The 8,358-nt window shown below is 40.1% G+C and overlaps 1 protein-coding gene across 1 annotated transcript in view; it reads right to left on the minus strand.

Moving 5' to 3' along the window:
• ZFY (zinc finger protein, Y-linked) overlaps window positions 1–8,006 on the minus strand; it is a 73,905-nt gene extending 65,899 nt beyond the window's left edge. The window contains exon 1 of the mRNA XM_059883969.1: window positions 7,123–8,006. The gene's annotated coding sequence lies outside the window, so the exon portion shown is untranslated. The remainder of the gene's footprint in view (window positions 1–7,122) is intronic.
• Between the last annotated feature and the right edge of the window lie 352 nt (window positions 8,007–8,358).

The raw sequence follows: 8,358 nt of genomic DNA on the forward strand, positions 1-8,358 counted from the left end.
TGAGACTCCACGCTCCCAGTGCAGTGAACCCATATTCAATCCCCAGTCAAGGAACTAGATCCCACATGCTGCAACCAAGAGTTCACATTCCACAACAAAAGATACCAGTTGGTGCAACCAAGTACTGGTACAGCCAAATAAGTAAATATAAACAAGCAAACTAAATAAAACAGTTACATACAAGGGAATTGCCCATGTTTATATGACTAATCTATAATGGTAAGAATAATACAATTGGGAAAAGAGAACCTCTTTCATAAAAACCACTGAGAAAACTGCACAACTACATCCAAAACAATCGAACTGGACTATTCTCTCACATTATGCACACATTAAAAAAACCCTCAGTACTTTTAAAGATCTAAAGGTAAGACCTGAAACCATAAAGATTCTAGAAGAAAACACAGGGAGTAAGCACTTTGACACCACTATTAGTATTTTATACACATATTTTCTATCATTTGGGAAGTAAAAAGAAACAAATCTGGAATGACATTACACTCTTAAGCTTTCTCACAACAAAGGAAAATTATCAACAAAATGAAAACGTCCCTAGCGGAATGGAAGAAGACATTTGCAAACGATATACCTGATATGGAGTTAATGTCTAAAACGCAAAAAAAAAAAAAAAAAGTCACATACCAAAAAAAGGGAGGAAAAAACCAAACCCATAAACTACTCAATCAAAAAATGGGCAGAAAATCTGAATAGACATTTTCCCAAAATACAGTCAACATACACACAAAAAGATGCTCAACATCACTAATTATTAGAGAAAAGGAAATCAAAACTACAATGAGATGGCACATCCATCAGAATGGCTAGTACCCAAAAGACAACAAGTAAGTATTGGCAAGGATGTGAAGAAAAGTGAACACTTTCGCACTGTTGGTGGGAATATAAACTAGTACAGCCACCATGAAGAGAATAATGAAGATTCCTCAAAAAATGAAAAACAGATCTGCATAAGACCCAGCAATTCCACTCCTAAATATTTATTGAAATAAAACACATAATTAGAGGAGATCCATATACCCCTATGCTCACTGTGGAAGTATTTAAATCAGCCAAGTATAAAAAGCATCTAAGTTAATCCATTAGATGAATGGATTAAGATGATGACTGGATTAAGATATAGCACATCAGCCATATACAAGAACAGAATTAAGTACTTCCATTTGTGACATGTATAAACATAGAGAATATCATAATTAGTAAAACATCACAAATACTGTGTGATTTCACTCTTATGTGGGATCTAAAGAAACAAATGAACAAACAAACAAACAAAAAGAAAAACCGTGACAGAGAAGAGGTAGTTTTATGGGTGAAAGATGGAAAATAGAAGCAAACAGGTGAGGGAGATTAACAGGTAATACTTTCAGCTGCAAAATAAATGAATTATAAGTATGAATACAGTGTGTGAAACAGAGTCAGTAACTGCAGTATCTTTGTGTGGCAACAGACTGTAACAAGACTTACTGTGATGATCACACTGAAATGTAGTGATTAAGCAGAAACATTATAGATTGTGTATCAAGGATCCAACATAGTGTTGCAGGTCAATTATAACAAACTCACAGAAAAAGATCAGAGTTGTAGTTACTAGAGGCAGTAGTTGGGGGAGTGGGAAGTGGACAAAGGCAGTCAAAAAGTACAAACTTCCACTTACAAATAAGTACTAAGGATGTAACGTACAGCATGACAAACATAATTGAACTCTGCTGTACGTTACATATGAAAGCTGACAAGGGACTAAATCCTAATAGTTATTATCAGAGATAAAAATATATTTTTTCCACTTACTTAACTATGTATCTGTGAGATGACTGGTATTCAATGAACTTACTGTGATAACCTCAGAGAAGGCAATAGTACCCCACTCCAGTACTCTTGCCTGGAAAATCCCATGGACAGAGAAGCCTGGTAGGCTGCAGTCCATGGGGTCGCTAGGAGTCAGACACGACTGAACACTTTTCACTTTCATGCATTGGAGAAGGAAATGGCAACCCACTCCAGCGTTCTTGCCTGGAGAATCCCAGGGATGGGGGAGCCTGGTGGGCTGCCATCTGTGGGGTCGGACACGACTGAAGCGACTTAGCAGCAGCAGCAGCAGTGATAACCTTCTCACAGTACATGAAACTCTGTTGCCTTAAACTTACACAGTGCATAATAAAACTGGAGGAAGACAAACAATGGGTCATGAATTTAAATGATCAATTCAATCAACAGGTCAAATACCCAGTTTAAAAAAAAAAACAAGCATATATATATATATGTATATAAATAAATATACAGCAGCTCCACATGACCAATATTCTGTTGAATGGAAAGTTTAAGCAACATTTCATTTAAAACTAATCTATAACTTACTAATGCTAATGTAACATTTGTACCAAAATATTTTCAGAAAAACTGAATTCTCTGTAAATCTAATGTGCAGCTTGAGAGAGGCTGCTGTATTTCTCTATCCACTTCCTCTTTGTTCTGCAACACAACTGGTCATATTGGCCTCTGAAAAACGCTACTACACACTACTACACTACAGTTATAGAGGAAGGAGAGTAAAGAAGTAAGTTCTTAGTATTTTTATGAAAAAACGTAAGTTATTCTTTCACAACACCCTAAAAAAAATTAAGATATCCCCAAGGGTTCCTGGACCACATTCCAGAAACCACTAATCTAGACCACTGTGTAACATTAAGTGTCTTGCAAAAAGTGACTGTGTAACTTAAATAAAAAATACTAAATGAAACATTTAATGGGACGCATTTTCAGTAAGTGTAAAGCACAGACATTGTTTTGGGTATACAATGCCAAGGACATCAACTGCTTCTAGGGGAAAAAGAAGAACTGAGATTGAGGAAAACAGTTTAACTGAATCCTTTAAAAGGACTTATTTTACAAATATATACATATTTTATAAAATGTACTGAAATAAGGCTTCCTTCAAAGCTCAGTTGGTAAAGAATCTACCTGGAATGCCCGAGACCAGGGTTTGATCCCTGGGTCAGGAAGACCCTCCTGGTGAAGGAAATGGCAACCCCCTCCAGTAGTCTTGCCTGGAGAATTCCATGGACAGAGAAGCCTGGCAGGCTACAGTCCATGGCATTGTCAAGAGTTAGACGTGACTCAGCAACTGAATCATCACCACCACTGAAAAATACTACTAATAATGGACTACCTTTTTTCTTATCAGCTTTCCTGGTGGCTAAGACAGTAAATATCCTCCTGCAACGTGAGAGATGGGGGTTCAATCCGAGGATTAGGAAAAGCCCCAGAAAGACGTGGTAACTCACTGTAGTACAAATACCTGTGAAATCCCATGGACAGCGCAGCCTGGTGGTCTACAGTACAAGGGGTTGCAAAGAGTCACACACAACTTAGCCAGTAATACTTTCACTTTCACTATATTTCTATCAGGTGATGTGTAGGAGGGGAGTGGAGCAGGGAGGAAAGTCTACTCCTGGCTCCCATTTGAACTAAGTGCTTTCATGAAGTGGACACAGTATTTCCTATTATTTATACCCTGTCAAAAACATAACATACCTGTTAATCTAGTTTATTTTAATTGCAGAACTATTCAACTTTATGTAAATCTCTGCATTTAATCATTCAAATAACATTTAATGAAAATAATGTCAATATGCCAGATCCTTTTGCTAGGGAGACAAGGATGACTATCTGTTACAAGTAGGACTATTTCAAAGGAAACAAAATATGAACCGGGGTTAGAATAAATTTAATAGGAAATTAAAGATGTCTATGTCATTCTATGTGAAAAAGAAGAAAAGGCTGGAAAACTAAAGGTCACAAACAGAAATCAAGAAGCAGGAATTGTTTTAGGGATTCCATGGAGAAACAGGTTTCCAACTTTTATAACACTGAGCACCAAACAGATGTCAAATTACATTTTACTGTAGCCATGTTAAGTACACCTGTCAAGAAGGCAAATGAGATACTCAAGAGGCAACTAGAAAAGCTAGGTGAGAAACTTAGGCAAGAATGTAAACATAATAAAGGACAGTAAGCCAGGGAAGAAGGCTGGAGGAAACAAGAGAGGACTGATCTCAAAGGAGAGTTCATATTTAGGTTTGGAAAAGAACCATAGCTGACAAAGGAGGAACAACGGAGTTCCTGAAGCACAAAAATACTTATGTGACACACCAATTAATATACTGTGGAACAGTTTTGTATTTGGGAAACAATGAATTCAGAAATATGTGGGATAAAAAAGAAATAAATGATTTTTATAAGATTAGAGAACCCAAGAAAATTTTAAGGAGAAATGAATCAGCAGAATGTTAGGCTAGATATTTGGCAGCAAAAGAAAATGTATGAAAATCTACATAGAAATAGAAGAAAAGTATGAGGTTGAAGAGAGCAAACTTTTACATCAAATGTCCATCTACGTTTCTCACCTACTTCAACAAAATTTCAAACACTGAGTTGAAAAAAAATTTTTAAAGGTTACTGCCAATGAGCATAAATAACGCAAAGAAGATTAATTTGTGAGCATATAAATTAAAACATGGTTAGAGAAAGCATTCACAAAAAGCAGTTGATTTTTTTTTTAAGGAAATGTTTTTCTATTTGAAAAACATACATAAATCCAAATAGTTGGCTAATAAAGTGTTCTGCCTATAATCAAAATCTACCCCTTTAAGCAAAAAACATTTTATATTTAATCGTTTCTAATGGAAATACTTTAAAGTAATACACGTACCTGTCTTCTCAATTAAACATATGAGTCTAACATACTCTTAATCTTGAACATCCGTTGTTGCTGTACTGGAACATCTGCTGCTGCTGTACTGTGCAGCATACAGTTCTATCTTCTTAAGAGTTGTTTCTCAGCTGTCAAGATATAAAGCAACTACTTCTACGATTTATGTTTGTCCTTCACACCTCACAAACCAGGCTATATTAGCAACCCGCTTCCCATCTGTCTCAATTAAGTTTCTAAAATTTTCTAAACCAACGGTTCATGATAAATGTGATACTCTTTCTTATAGAAGGAACACCATTGTTGCAAGTCTAGAAAACATGTTTTCTGAAACCTGCGTCTGTAACATTCATAAATTAATACACGAGCCTTCAAGCTTAATTTAGAGAAGAGTAATGATATTTTCATAAACGGAGTTCCTTTCACCAGTGGGAAGAAAGTCTTCACAAGGCTATATGACGGTCATTGTGTTCTCAGGAATTACTCGTTTTTAAACTGACCAAACTACTCCTGTAATTTTCAACCACTGTTAAGTAAAAGTTTGTTCCCTACAGAAGCCTATTTCTGAGCCAAACTTTAATTGGTGCTAGAACTTAGGACAGAAAAAAAAAAAAAAAGAAGATGCTAAGGAGAGATGAAATAAACAGCAGCAGTACTCAGTAGTTTTTCTACTAACGAAAACACTAATCAACCTACTACCAGTTTCCATTACTTCTCAACTTTAAAAGTTCTGCAATGATTGGAGTCAGAACTGCTAAATGAACATGAAGCAGAGCATAGCTTTCCATCAGTCTGCAACTTTAGAATGAATCTACTTTTAATAATCTCAATTTCCAGTACTCCCCTACTTACACATCCACTCAAATCAAACTGTAATTTGTGGTGTCTTCTGAACATGGTTCATACTTAACATTTGCCCTTTTCCCACTCGTTAACTCACCTAAAAGTTGCACACATTTTCAGCAAGTAGCTTTGAAAATAGAGAGCCTCTTACTTCAGGAACCCCTTTCTAAAGTTGCAAATGAGGACTTCGTATCCCTATGAAACTCTAGCAGTGAACTCTTGCAAGCATCATCTCATTTTAGAAACTTTGTCCGTCTTTAGTTAGTACACAGCAAATTCACATGCGCTTCATTTTACCAATAAACCGCCCTACCATGAAGTCTAAAGTACAAAACAAAACAGAAAAATAAAAATAATTAAAAAAAAAAAAAAAGTACAAAACAAAGCAGCTATTACTGTAAAACTTTTCAAATAAAGCGAACTCTAGACAGGAGACTACAAGAACCCGTTAACACTGCATCACATTTATTGTACTTCAATAAGAAAATCCTATTTCCAAAGCTTAACATATAGCACAAAATCAACACTAACCGCTTAAACGCAGTTTTGCAGTAAGTTTCCCAGTTAAGGAAAAAAAGGCTTTAAACGTTGCTTTCCAGCAACTTGCAGCTTGTGACCCAGAAAGCGTAGTGAGCCCTTATTTCCCCCATCAAATTTCATTTTTATTATTGAAAAAGGGAGGCAAATTTTGGAAAACCGTATGGAAGGCACTCCCAGGAGTCATAAACTACTGTACTTAAGTAAAAAGAACATTTCTGAGATTGTCATTTGCCTTGTGAAGGCCACTGGGTTTAATTACCCTCGGGGAACTACAAACCAGGGCGATAAGTCGCACGCTCGGGCTATGGGCGGTTCAGTCAAAACACAGCGGAAGCAGCCAGCCAATCAACGAACTACAGCAAACAACGCAGGAAGGTGGCGCTGCAGCGGAACGCCAGGAGCCCAACCGTCCATCATGGCGACAAGAGGAATGGCCGCTTCCGGGAGCGAGCACGCCCCCTCCGCGCGCAAACGCCCCCGTGCCAAGCCTCTGGCGCCCGACACCGGAGCCGCCGCCGGCTCTCCAACCCCCCCTCATGGGCTGTAACGGAATTTTCTCTTCTGAGGTCGCATTCAAAATGGCGGCTCCCTCTCCCAGCAACCCCCTCAACCGCCCCTGCAACAGGCATAGATTCGCCACCATCTTGTCCCCCTCTGTCCCCCCCTTGTTGATATTTACATAGTGGCCTGCGGTACCTCACGCAGACAACCATCTCCTCACTAGGCCTAGCCCCCGCGCAGTGCCCTGGGAGAACTCGGTGCCGACCTACAGTCCCTCGGCTGTATCCCTGGCCACAAAGCAACTCTTCCCCAAGTCCCGCCCGTTTGCGGAGCGCGCGTCCACGCCGCGCTCCTCCCCTGCCGTAACTGCGGCCTCCTTGGGGCCTACACGGAGCCGAAAACGACACCGCTCGGCCTAGCACTGAAGGGCGTCAGACGCGCCGCCGCCTAGGCCGGGACCAGGCTTCCCACTCGAACTAGGCCCCGCGGCTTCGGCCGCGCCCCAGACTCACCAAACCCGGGTGCGGGCGGTCGGTGACGGTGGCGGGTGATGCAGGCCTGCCTTTCTCTGGAGCACTGGGCCGGGCTCCTACTGGTAGGGCGGGCGGAGGAAGGGAGGAGGGGCCGAGTTCGGAGCTGACAAAAAGCGGCCCAGCTCACCGGCACAGGCCCGCCGTCAGCACGTCACGTCACCGCCCGGGAGAGAGATCCAGGAAAATGCGGAAGGGTAGATAGGCCCCCCTGTCTCTACCAAATTGGTTCTTCAGCGTCTCGTGTCGAAGCCATTCGGTCCCCGCAACCCAAGAGGCCCGTGACCTCGCGGCAGGATCTACGGCAGGGTCTGCGGTAGGGTCTGCGGCCGACCGTATAACAACGATCTTATTTTCTCCTCTTCCGCGCTCCCGCCCGCCGTTGCCACTGCCGCCGCTCAGATCGTAAAGCCCCGCGGAAACATAGGCGCTTCACACCTGGCCGGATCTGGTTCTACCCAGAGACATATCGCGTCCCCACGCGGGTCCTGGCCCAGCTGCCTGCTTAGATGTTTGGAGTTGTCAAACACTTGCCTGAAGTAAATGCTGTTTTCTTGTAGCTAGGGAAGAAAATTTAGTAACCCATACTATACCCTATCTTTGCTTGGGGGGGAAAAAAAACATTTGTAATAAAATGAAAATAAGCATGCCATTCTGGGTATGGGCAAGAGAAGGCGGCTTATTCTAGAACAACTATCAAGCCATTTGGTCTTTATAAAACTCACAGAACCTAAATGACTTGAATGTCATGTGGAAAAGGCTTAAACTTTCAATGATTTTGCATGTTTCAGTTAATTTTTAATGTGTCATTTTCTACGTATGTACCTTGTGTTTGAAGATTTGTAAGCCTACTTAAGTCCTTTGATAAAATTTAAATATTCTTAAATAGACCCATATCGTAATTCGCTGTTTTTTTTTTTTAAGAAAACGGCATAAACAGGTAAATGTTGAACAGCATAAACGTTAAGAGAAGCCACAGTAAATTTATCAGCTCCAAAAGTGTATTTTGTGTTTTCATTACTTTAAATTTCTATGTTATTTTCCACACTCCAAGCTTTGTTTGAACATTAGTAAAAAGGCAAACAGCGAGATCTTTACAGCACATTGTGGAACCAATGTTAACTAGTTTCTCAGTATAATTCAAAAGTTGAAAACCAACAAAATAGTGGCGAAATCTCTTTAAAATGTAGAAGCCTATAAAACGTATTATCAAAACTC

Source organism: Bos taurus, chromosome Y (assembly GCF_002263795.3).
Source record: "Bos taurus isolate L1 Dominette 01449 registration number 42190680 breed Hereford chromosome Y, ARS-UCD2.0, whole genome shotgun sequence".
In the NCBI taxonomy this organism is placed as follows: Eukaryota; Metazoa; Chordata; class Mammalia; order Artiodactyla; family Bovidae; genus Bos; species Bos taurus.